General features: G+C 44.0%; 1 long non-coding RNA gene and 1 other non-coding gene across 2 annotated transcripts in view; one reads left to right on the forward strand and one right to left on the reverse strand.

Moving 5' to 3' along the window:
• Positions 1-8,707: 8,707 nt before the first annotated feature.
• The window catches only part of LOC144232850 (uncharacterized), a 5,603-nt gene continuing 5,084 nt past the window's right edge, over positions 8,708-9,226 (forward strand). Inside the window, exon 1 of the long non-coding RNA XR_013335544.1 lies at positions 8,708-8,834. This is a non-coding gene — a long non-coding RNA (uncharacterized LOC144232850). The remainder of the gene's footprint in view (positions 8,835-9,226) is intronic.
• On the reverse strand, positions 8,827-8,920 carry TRNAI-UAU (transfer RNA isoleucine (anticodon UAU)). The gene is made up of 2 exons: positions 8,883-8,920; positions 8,827-8,862 (listed from the first exon to the last, which is right to left on the reverse strand). It is a non-coding gene; the product is annotated as a tRNA-Ile (tRNA).

A 9,226-nucleotide genomic window follows, 5' to 3' on the forward strand; every position in this document is an offset into this window, starting at 1 on the left:
GTCAGATGGCCGCCCAGGGCGCTCACCCCCGTGTGCAGACGCGCTGGAGTCTTCTCTCCGCGCGTGGGTGTTTCCACCGCCGGCAGAGGGGGTCTGTGCACGTTACTTCTGGTGTCCTTCTGTCTTTTCGGCACTGGGCACGCTTGCCTGCTTCATTAATATTTTATTTATTCTAATGTTTTCCTTTTCCAGTCCCCCCCTCCAAAATGATACCGTACATTATTACAGAGATTTTTTTTAAGTGTGGGGACATATAGTAATACTGATAGTTGTTTTTAGAAACTGATTCCTTAATACTTTCCAGGCACTGACATAGCACTAAATCCTTCAGCTCGTTTAATCCTGAACCACATAGTACAAAGGATCATTCCTAGTTTTTATAGGTGAGAGTACTCGGCCTCGGAGAGGCCAGATTACATGCTCCACGTCACCCAGACAGGAACTGAGAAGGCAGTACTTAAACTCTGATGCAAAGCTTGTCCTTGGGCCCGGTTCACTGCTCTCCTTCTCGGATTTAACGGTACTTCTCTGGCATCTAGAAGATGTGTAAGTGTCCCTACCATTTTCTACAGAACACAGGCACACTAACACAGACAAGCAACCCAAACCAACCTTAACTAAATCCACACAGACTGGATTTCGTCCATTCATAAATGATAGAGGTAAGAAGCTGTGAAAGCTTATTCCCAGCTGTCCGTGCAGAAGCCGTGAGGAGGACATTCATAGGTTTGCCTAATTAGTGTGTGGCGTGGCTGGACTTTTGTCCACTCTGCGACAATGCTGACAGTGACAAGGGACCACTGAAGTAATGAACTTGGAAAAATTAGAAATCTGAGTCTCCTGTAGAAAGTTAAAGCCAATCTACTTGGGGGGGGCGAAAAATCTTAAGACATTCATTCATTTTTTTTTAACATTTATTTATTTTTGAGAGACAGACTGTGAGCAGGGGAGGGGCAGAGAGAGAGACACACACACACAGAATCCAAAGCAGACTCCAGGCTCTGAGCTGTTAGCACAGAGCCCGACATGGGGCTTGAACCCACAAACTGTGAGATCATGACTTGAGCCAAAGTCAGACACTTAACCGAGCGAGCCCCCCAGGCGCCCCTAAGACATTCGTTCTATTCATCAACAATGTGATTTTGAATTAGTAAAGAAATGTTTTTATTTAAAGCTCTACTATGTACCTGTACCTTCCATTTATTAAGCTGCAAGCTGTGTTGACTAACTGCAGGAGCGGGAACAGATAAATTAATCCTTCTTTTAAAAAAAAAAGCTTGTGAAAGCGTATTTAAAAATATATATAACCTTTCTTTCTGATATTCTCCAGATCATATATAAGTGTAGTTTTTCAGTCTACATGGAACACTCTTAGGAAAGCAAAGTCAAATTCCTTATTTCAAAATCTGTTATCGGTGTTTCAGAGAAGAGAGAGGTGTATGGGGTGGGGGGGAATAATCCAGGCAGAAGTCAGTAGATGCAGAGATGTGGGGAGTATAAATTTATCATAATGTACAGGTCTCTCAAAGGATGATCGATATCATTCCCTGAATCAGTGGAGGCTCTGAAGTTCAACTCACTCATCCATGTGAGGACACACCAACGTCCCTTCTGAACGTGTTATCCAGTGTGGATTGACTCCACCTCAAATACCTCTCCACAGTGGCTCACACGCCCATCTGTGTGACTACCAAACAATTTTACAACCATAACCATATGCCTCATTTCATAACATTTTCATAAATGACTTTTTGAGCAGTTAATAGCAGACGGGTTATTAACCGTGCTGGGTCACGTAGATACTCAGTGGACAGGGAGCACCTCTCAAGTGCTCCACTACTGAGTGAAGGGAGGAAACAGGTGAACAGGCCGTAGCAACAGACCCAGAGAATTCTGGCAAAGGCACTGGACGGTAAAATTCCAAGCTGGTGTGGGACAGACGGGCAGCAGAAGGCTGTGTAGAGGGGGTGGCTGAGGGCAGGAGCGCCTCGGCATCGGAAGTCTACGCACATTTGTGGGGGAGGCAGGTGAAGGTAATTCAGAGGTGAATTTGGTAAGAAGGAGAAGAGGCCAAACTGTGGAGGACAAACATGTTTAGACATAAGGTTGGCAGGTGAAGCCGTGTATGGTTTGTAAGAAGTGAAGGCAAAGTAAGGTTTATGTTTCAAAAGCTCATTTCGACTATGACGTAGAACGAGAATAAAAGAAAGAGTGATACGTGCTTATATAAGTCACAAGGTGAGAGAGCAAGGAATCTTGACCCTCAGGTGGGGCATTTCTGAGAGAATCGCTAGTTTGACAGAGGGGAAGAGGCGGAGTCAGCACGATGTGAGAGCCAAAGCTCTTCCTCTGGTGATTTGGGGGGGGCGCCCTCAGGAGAGGAGGGGAGTGGGACAACACAGGAAGAGAAAATCAGGCACACAAAGGTCACAGAGTTAGCCCCCCTCGGGGAAAAGAGACTGGACTTTCCTACTGCTCTTGGAGGGAGCACACAAGCCACTAGCCTCCCCTGTGAAGCCATTCATTTAGCCAAGTACAACTCTTTGGGGACACTACAGCTATCAGCCCAGTATCCACAGTGTCTGAGGGATAGGAGTGCACAGGCCGGAAACAGCACCAGTTGGGGGGGGGGCACGGGGGGAGCACCGGCACAGTCCTCCCCAGTGAGGTCATTTATTGGGAAGGAGTAGTGAAGGAGGAGGCATCTGAAATGACAGTCAGTATTACAGCTTCTCCCAATCTCCCTGAGTTCTCACTCTACAAGTCTGCTGTCTGAATTGCATTGACAGGACCATGAACCAAAGTCTGCTGAATTAATCACCTTATAGACACCCCCATGTCTACGTCCCACGGTCCCAACTTGGGCCCCACCCAGAAGTGACAAAACTGAGGGATTTTCTGGTAAATACACTATTCCCTTAAAAAAACAAGTTGAATCTCAGATAGATATCAGGGTCAGCAGAGGGGATTCTGGAAGCCAGCTTTTGGTTGGTAAATGGTAAAAATGGTAAAATGGTAAAAAAAAAAAAATTTCTTACCAGCAACAGCTTTTCTGAATCTCTGTCTGTAGTGTCCAGTTGAGAGAGGAAAATAAAATGTCACACTGTCCCTCGTCTCCATGTCCAAACCCATTGCTTACTGATTCTTTCTCCCCTAGAGACACCTGTTGCCTTCATGGTTCTTTTTTTATGTCCTAAGAAGCTGGCTTGGCTTCTTGCCTCTCTGCTCAAGACATGCAGGTTGTTGGCTCTTTCTTTGGCCATCTTTGGGGGTATCCTGTGCACCCTCTTCAGGGCCCCCACCTACACCCAAAGGGGGTTGCTCAATACTGCCAGAAATATTTACTATATGTTCAAGCTGAAGACTGATAGGCTATTTAAAAGAATTTTGTTTTAAGTAGATCTGTAGTCAAAAAATTGGCCAGATTGGAAGCTGATATTCAGAGCCTGATAGGAATTCTTTAAAGTCTTGCCCCCCACCCCGCCCTCGCACACTAAAATTAGAACCCAGAAAGAAGCAAATGGCAGATAATGAAGCTGGAGAGATGGATCTGTGATGTCATTTAAGTTACAACCCAATTCTCTGAGAAATTGAGAGCAATTGCCTTTATCTTACGACTCTTATAAAATGCAAACAGTCCTAGAGGCAGTTCAAATTCTACCCATCCTTGTCTACCCATCCCAAAACCTCCCCTACTTATCTAAAAGGCTTGTAACCTCTTCAAGAAATCTTATCTACACCATCCTCAATTCCTAACATTGAAGGAAAGAAGGGTTGTGAGGGGGAGCAGATGAGGAGTGGATGGGGATATAGGTCTTTTAAAAATACAAAGGGCTGTTCCAATTTGACAATAAATGATATATATTTTTTAAAAATACAAATGGCTGTAGAAGGCCATTTGCGAAAAATCTACCCACAGCTGCCATAAGGTCACTTGACAAGGACAAATACAAATCTTTGGTGTCCCCTCCACGACTATTAGTGGAAAACGTGTAACTGCCATCTGAGAGGCTAACCTCAATTTATTCCATCTGCCAAGAAAGTTTGGATCCAACTGTTCTCTTATGACCTAGTGAGTTTCGCATCATTGTACACACCTTGTGGCTTCAAACTTTAAAACAACAAGGTCTCTGTTTGCATCTATCTGTACAGTCTTCATATTACGTGTTGTAGATATGTGGTATTTCCTACCTCCAGATGGCACTGCCAAAATTAATTTGTAAAAGATGATTAAGGAAAATTAAGCACTTACCTAAATGATCAGAAATAGAATGGAAACTTAACCCAGATGTTTTTTAAGTTCACATGATCTAGGATTCATCTTTTATAAATAAAAGCTATCTGAAGTGTGTTGATTTAATTAAAAGGACACATTATGGGGCGCCTGCGTGGCTCAGTCAGTTGAACACCTGACTTCAGCTCACATCATGATCTCATTGTTCGTGAGTTCAGGCCTGTGTTGGGCTCTGTGCTGACAGCTCAGAGCCTGGAGCTGCTTCAGATTCTGTGTCTCCCTCTCTCTCTCTGCCTGTCCCCCGCTCATACTCTGTCTCTCTCTCTCTCTCAAAAATAAGTAAACATTTAAAAAAAGTTAGAGACACATTTTTAGAGTTGTCAGCAGTATATATCATACTTTTATTCTATCTAGGTTTACTAAAAATCAAATAAGCTCATGTTATCTCCATTACAGAATTTGTGAGCAAGAGAAATAACTTTAAAATGATGGTTAACTGTTTAATGTCTTGTGAAATGTTCATAACTAACCTAAATATAATTAAGAGCAAGTGAATTAAGTAGATGTATGGTAAATTTATGACTTATGAAAACATAAATAAGTTCTCAGCAATATTTATGTCTACTAAAATAGTTTCCCCAAATCTTTTTGTTAACTTAAAACCTTACATTTTGCTAAGTTAAATTAGATGATCGGCATTAAACATCTAGATCATTTCCAAATAAGATAAAATACTGAAGCATTACTTATTGAACATAGGTTTATCTACCTATGGCTTCTTATTACAGAGAAACTAAAAGATATTTGGATATGTTGGTGCTACCTTGGAAAAAATTTAAAGGCATATGCTTCTAGAAATTATGATATGTATTCATAAATTTCCTAATCTAAAGAATGCTTGTGTGACAGACAGTTCACAGGTGCTTATTGTTTCCTATTCCCTAGAAATTAAGATTCCTAAAAGTTAAGAATGCTAACAATATATGTAATTAAAGCTACTAGACAAAGTTCACTCACATGCAAGGAAGGTATGATGTGGGTTTTTGGGTTTCTTGTGGGTTTTTTTGTTTTCCTGTTTTGTTTTTGTTTTGGGGTTTTTGTTTTTTGTTTTTGTGGGGTTTTGGGGTTTTGTTCTGTTTTTTGGTAAGAACAGGAAGCAGGAATGAAGGTACATTTTTGTTGAGGGAAATTAATGTAATTTTGTTCTAAAGTAAAGCTGGTTAGGGGCACCTGGATGGCTCAGCTGGTTAAGTGTGTGACTTCGGCTCAGGTGATGCTGACAGCTAGCTCAGAGCCTGGAGCCTGTTTTCGAATTCTGTATCTCCCTCTCTCTCTGACCCTCCCCTGCTCATGCTGTCACTGTCTCTCAAAAATAAATAAAAATTTTTAAAAAATAAAGTAAAGCTGTTTATTTATGAATGGGAAAAAGAACTCAAGAGATGAACTAAAATGGACATAGAATGTTGTAGAAGGTTTATGAAAAAGGAATCTTGGGAAAGGAATTTTCCATGTGGTCAAGCTAGATAAGATTTTTTTTTAATGTTTTTTTTTTTTTAAATTTCTGAGAGAGAGGCAGCGTGAGCAGGAGAGGGTCAGAGAGAGAGGGAGACACAGAATCTGAAACAGGCTCCAGGCTCTGAGCTGTCAGCACAGAGCCTGACGTGGGGCTCGAACCCACAAACTGTGAGATCATGACCTGAGCCGAAGTCGGACGCTTAACCGACTGAGCCACCCAGGCGCCCCCAAGCTAGATAAGATTTAATGAATTTGTTATAATGGGTTTTTATTTTAAGCTTTCATAGTAACAGGGCACTTATATAAAACCAGAACTTAATTTTCTTTCATCTGTTAAAAAGACAAAATTTATTGAACTATTGGTCTCCTCCTGGTAAGAGATCATAAAAGTTTTTTTTTAATCTTTTAAAGCTATTTGCCTATAAAACAAAGATTCTATGTTTTGCCAAAATATTTTCCTGTGTTTATCAGGTCTTTGATCACTTAGGAAAATAGAACCTTCTCAATATTAAAAAAGCTAATTTTTGCTAACAATTGTGTAAACTATATTTCCCCTTAAAATCTTTTACTGACACTGTGATTAAACAGATAACAAAGTATTGCTTCACAGTGACCTATGATCCTATTTGATCCAGTGCTTTAAAGTCGTTTTTGATATTTATCTCAAGTTTTCCTAAATCAAATTCTAAATGAATCTTTTGACCTGGAAGAAACTCTGGGATTATTTCCAGAGTTTTGATATTCCAACCCTTGACCTCAGCTCAGGTCATGATCTCGTGGTTCATCAGATGGATCCCTCATGGGCTCTGCACGGACAGCACAAAGCCTGCTTGGGATTCCCTCTTCCCCTCTCTCTCACTGCCCCTCCCCCAACCCTGCTCCTGCTCTCTCTCTCAAAATAAAGAATGAAAACAATGATTTTAATGATTTTAAGTGGGTCAGGCCCCTGCCACTCTGGCGGATGGTAAGCTGGCATCATAAACAGAAACCTACGATCCAGAAGCGGCCACTACAAATACTGCTGTTCTCTTTATCTTGGATGAACACCAGCGGCTCTGCTGACTAACACAAGGAAATATTAGACATTGGTTTTCTTGAGTGAAAGGAAGTGTAAACCTTATCTTGACAATTGGCAGTCCTCCAAGACCCTGTAAATCTCACTTTTGACACACACAATTCTTTAGAGACTTACTTACCCCTCACCCCCACTAACTAAAAAGTGTATAAGCAGTCACTCCTCACAACCCCTGTGCAGCTCTTTCTGCCCACAGGGTCCTGTTCATGTGCTTTAATAAAAAGCAACTTTTTGCACCATGAAACGTCTTGACCATCATGCTTGACCATGATTGACCATGCTTGACCATGATTCATGGTCAACTGAATGGAGGTAGAGACAAAAGAACTGAATTAAGGGGTACCTGGGTGGCTCAGTCGGTTAAGCGTCCTACTTCAGCTCAGGTCATGATCTCACGGTTCGTGGGTTTGAGCCCTGCATCGGGCTCTGTGGTGACATCTCAGGGCCTGGAGCCTGTTTCAGATTCTGTGTCTCCCTCTCTCTGACTCTCTCCTGCTCACGCTGTCTCTCTCTCAGAAATAAAGAGAACATTTAAAAAAAAGAAGAACTGAATTAAGATGCTGGATCTGTTAAGAAAAATTAGCCAAATCTTGAAAATATGGCAAAAAGATTACAGAATATCTTTTCAAAATTATATTAGAGCATGTTCAACAAGCCCGCCTAAGAGGCACCTGCTTTTCCTTGGTTATTGCTACTCTAAGGCTTAGACTCTGTAAAGTTAAATGCTATCCTGCAGAAGACTGATAAATCTCAACTGATTTTTACCCAGTAGAAATGCAACTAGTTTCTGTCTTTTAGAAAAATAACTCAAAAATTATATTTCGCTGTTCTGTGGGACATTAGCTAGCTTTTCACTCAAGTTTGCAATATTATCTGAGCCTTCTTTTTTTCCACTGATAATGCATTTACCGGTCCCTGATGTTGTTACTTGAACTACTTTACCATACTGTCCATTTCCTCATTAACGACTTAAATAAATCTTTGACATTTAATCTCCGTAGATATTTGAAGATTAGACTTTGACAGTCTCCAAGATACTGTGGTGGCCTAGCAAAAGCTACGAAGTGTCAAAGTGTCCACTTTTATTATTATCTGGTGCTTTCCTGGATGAGACTTCCTTCCCCTTCCCCAGGAAGACCACTCTGTGACTATACAATGTCCAGATGCAGGACACATTTAGGAGTCCAGATTTCAAGACCGAGTTCTCTGGGCTCAGTTTCGTTCCATGTACTACTTTGCGTATCCTGTTGTGGATGGGACATACATGCTGTCATGGTTTGCGGCAATCTTTACACCTAGGAAAAGTAATCCAAATTACCAGGTCAATCTACCCTTCCGGGCAGAGTGAGTAGGTGTGATGAGATCCGTGACCAGGAGGACTTCTTGTTTCATGGGGGTTGGGGGGTCAGCATATTTCTAAGTTAGAATCACTAGCTCCTTCCCACCCACCTCATGCACCGCCATATGCTTTTCCCAGAATGTTCTGCACACGTCTGGTTCTATGCCGTCCCTGCTCACCCTGTTCCAGGCGCAGACGGCTGGAGACTCTGAGGATGCCGGTTCTGCTTCTCAGTTGACCAAAGCTGCTCTGTCTTCCATGGCTGTTGGTTCATCAGGGTCGGGGGAGGGGGAGAGGGGGCAGATTCNTCTCCCTTCTGAGTTCTCTCTAATGGAGTTCAGGGCTCATCGCGGCAGGCAGGCTGCTCGGGTGCCGGGGGCTCCCCGAGGAACTACCATTTTTAGAGCAAAGTAGGAAGGGGGTGTCAGGAGATGGTCCTCGGGTGGGGATAAAGAGAGAAGCTAACGCACTCAACACACCGCACAGCCAGTCTGTAAATGCTCCTTGACTTTGTTCTGTCTCAAAAGCGCGAGGGAGAACGGCGAGGATACTGGCTACCGAACGAACTCAAACACATCAAAGACGGAGGGATATGGTCCCCAAGGGCACCGGGAAGCAGCGAAGGGTCTCTCGGGAGCGACGCGGCCTCCGGGCGGAAAACGATGCTCCAGGTGAGGCTCGAACTCACAACCTCGGCATCACCCGCACACGTACTGCTGTATAAGTACCGCGCGCTAACCGATTGCGCCACTGGAGCGCCTGCTCGCGGCTCCCGGGCGCTTGCTACACNCGCCCAGGCGGAGCGGGTCCCGCTGCGACCCCGCCCGGAGCCCGAAGGCGCGGAGGGCGCTCCGCTCGCGAAACGGCAGCGGCCACTTCCAGGGGGACCGGGACGGACAGGTGCACACGCCCGGTGTCCCCAGGACCGCGCTCCGCGCGGTGGGGGGGGGCCCTGGCCGGGGGGAGGGCGCGCACGGAGGCAGATCCCTGCGTCCCCCTGTCCCCCTGCACGCGCGCGCGTGCACCCCCGAGGAGGCTGGCGGCCGCGAGAGGGCGCGTGCGG

The sequence above is a fragment of the Crocuta crocuta genome, unplaced genomic scaffold (assembly GCF_008692635.1).
Source record: "Crocuta crocuta isolate KB4526 unplaced genomic scaffold, BGI_CrCroc_1.0 scaffold811, whole genome shotgun sequence".
Classification (NCBI taxonomy): Eukaryota; Metazoa; Chordata; class Mammalia; order Carnivora; family Hyaenidae; genus Crocuta; species Crocuta crocuta.